Raw genomic sequence first — 2,990 nt, forward strand, 5'->3', positions numbered from 1 at the left:
TGTATAGATTTTACATATATGTTTATGTCAGCCCTTTTGCATTAAGGTTTTTTCTCCATGACCATTATAATAGATGATGTATTTCATGAATTGTTCCTATGTATTCAACTAATGAATTACATATATTGTGAAAGATAATGTTACGCCGAGTAAATTGACACCTAACATGTCACGCTTCAAAATTGCACCCTATGCAATATCTGAAAGCAATGACACCCCTCATTTAAAGTCCCACTTTTTTCTTCCCTGTTTTTATATATGTACATTGGGGAGGGAGGTTTGTCCTTGTGGTTGTGCCAGGTCACATTCTCTGTATTGCTCAAATTAGTAATAAATATGTTTAAGTAAAATGTGTTTTTTTTTAAATTTATTGAAGACATGGAAGAATTTGGACTCCAACGCTTGCCGGACAATCAGAACAGGTCATTGGCTATTAAGTTATTTGTTGTGGGGTTCAGGATCCACCAAAGCTACAGACTTACCCTCTTCCACTTGTTCACGGTCACCTACGCTATTACTGTAACTTGCAACCTCTTGATCATCTTGTTGGTGTTTTTCTCGAAACTTTCTCGTTCTCCTATGTATGTGCTCCTCTCCAATCTGTCACTGTCGGAGATCTTGCTTACCACCACCACTGTTCCTCCCATGCTCCACATCTTACTTAGAAACGGCACTTATTTTTCTCTTATTGGCTGCCTCTCACAGTTTTTCCTATGTGGCGTGTTTCTAGCCACAGAAAGTTTTCTCCTCGCAGCCATGTCCTATGATAGATTTCTGGCCATCTGCAAACCTCTTCATTACACAATGATTATGGGTTCTGGATTGTGTATTTGTCTGATCATTGTCTGCTGGGCCATGTCAACCCTAGTTATGTCCATTGCTTTAAGTTTTGTGACAACTTTGAGTTTTTGTAGAGACAATATTATTGACCATTTGTATTGTGACCTTATTCCAATACTGAAGCTGTCTTGCTCTGACACTTCCACCGTAGAACTGGCTATGTCTTCTATTTCACCTGCACCCACTTTGTTCCCTCTCCTTGTGATCATATCTACTTATGGGTTCATCATCAGAGCCATCACTAGGATCTCATCATCCAAGGGTAAAAAGAAAGCTTTCTCCACCTGTAGCTCCCACCTGGGAGTCGTGTCTACATACTTTACCACCATAATGTTGGCCTATATGGTTGGTCATGAACAAAAGTCTATCACTGCTTTATATGGTTATCACCTCACTAGTGAACCCCTTTATTTACACCCTGAGAAACCAAGAGATTAATGCAGCTATAAGGCAAATCTTGACATCCATATCCAGATCCTAAAAGTTGTTAGTCAATTTAAAGTGGAATTGGATCAACCCTTATCGAAAGGATACGTTCACCTTTTTGTAACATGTTACATGTTATACCCATGAAAAAAATCAATGAAAAATAGAAAATTTGTTGTTTGGAATAATAATTTTAAAAAAAGTTTGTAAAAAATATCATTTTTAAATGAGCAGTTATTTAATGATGCTTAAAATAAAACAAACACAATTCCTTTGAATAGAGTGCCTGGGGGGTCCCCTTAGTCTGCCTGTAAAGTGGCACATCTGTACCATGTATAGAACCTGCTGCAGCAAAACTGACATTTATAAAGGCAAAAAATGAATTTTTCCCTGCAAGCTTTCTTTATTTGGTAAACAACGGCTTGGAGAACCAGTCTGTATGATGAGGCCACAATTTAGTGCACTGGGAACAAGGTTAGAGATTTTTGGGATAAAGTCTGGTGTCTCTTTTGCAGACTTTGGATAGAAGTAACAGGTGCAGAAAAATTGAGCTTTGGGTGTTGGTGGCGCCTTCCCACTGTAACCCTATAGAGGTACTAACAGGTGTAACATGTAACATGTTACAGATACACCAGCCCCCACTCCCCCCGCACCCCCTGGTCTGATAGCTAGTGGGGAATCTTCTCCCTCCCATTAGCTGTCACAATCTGCAGAAAACACAACCGTGTGGGCCTCCTCCCACCTGGCTGCATCATCTATTCACAGTGTTTTGTGAATCAGAAAACTACAAGGTGTGACAGCCTTTTGCTGCTGACGGCTTGTAGTTCTCAATGAACCACCACTGCACTGTTGAGCACTGTAGTAGTTCATTAAGTCTTCCTGTCAGAGTGTAAGGGCTAGTTTACACTTGCTTCAAAACATGGCTTCAGACACGCTTTGTTAAAGCTCTCTGAACGCCAGTCAAAGCCCCTGTCACTAAATAAATGGTTAGCTTACAGTCCTGTTTAAACCTTGCTTTAGCTTGGTTCTTCGATGAGGCTTTGATGAGGCTTTTGTGGGGCTTCGGTGAGGCTTCGGTGAGGCTTTGGTGGGGCTTCGGTGAGGCTTTGATGAGCCTTTGGTGGGGCTTTGGTGGGGCTTTGTGAGGCTTTGTGAGGCTTTAATGAGGCTTTGTTGGGGTTTTGGTGGGGCTTTGGTGGGGCTTCAATGAGGCTTTGCTGAGGTTTTGGTGAGGCTCCATGGGGCTTTGGTGAGTCTTTATGGGGCTTCAATGAGGCTTCAAGAGAGCTTTGCCATAGACTTCTTTGGAGGCTTTGAAGACGCTTTGAAGCACCACTAAAGCTACATAGGGTATCATTTTTAAAGTGTAGCCGAAGCAAAGCAAAAGCAAGGTGTAAACAGGACTGTAAGCTAACCATTTTATTTAGTGACAGAGGCTTTGACTTGCGTTCAGAGAACTTTAACAAAGCCTGTCCGAAGCCCTGTTTTGAAGCAAGTGTAAATTAGCCATTAATGTGTGCTAAAGCTGAAGTAAGTGTAAATGATCCCTATGTGCCTGGCTGTATCTGAGGTATGGCCAGAGAGATACACAGACGCAAGACCATAGCATTACACCCATGGTCTGCTGATGGTGGGGGCAATGCTTTACAGGTCCGTTATAAAAAAATAATAAATGCATTATTTTTTAGCTGCAAAAAAATGTACATTTATTTTTATTTTTTCTA

At 41.0% G+C, this 2,990-nt stretch overlaps 1 pseudogene; it reads left to right on the forward strand.

The window, feature by feature from the left end:
• Positions 1-378: 378 nt before the first annotated feature.
• On the forward strand, positions 379-1,321 carry LOC141147500 (olfactory receptor 1G1-like; annotated as a pseudogene).
• The last annotated feature ends 1,669 nt before the right edge of the window (positions 1,322-2,990 follow it).

This window comes from Aquarana catesbeiana, linkage group LG06, assembly GCF_042186555.1.
Source record: "Aquarana catesbeiana isolate 2022-GZ linkage group LG06, ASM4218655v1, whole genome shotgun sequence".
NCBI classification, from domain to species: Eukaryota; Metazoa; Chordata; class Amphibia; order Anura; family Ranidae; genus Aquarana; species Aquarana catesbeiana.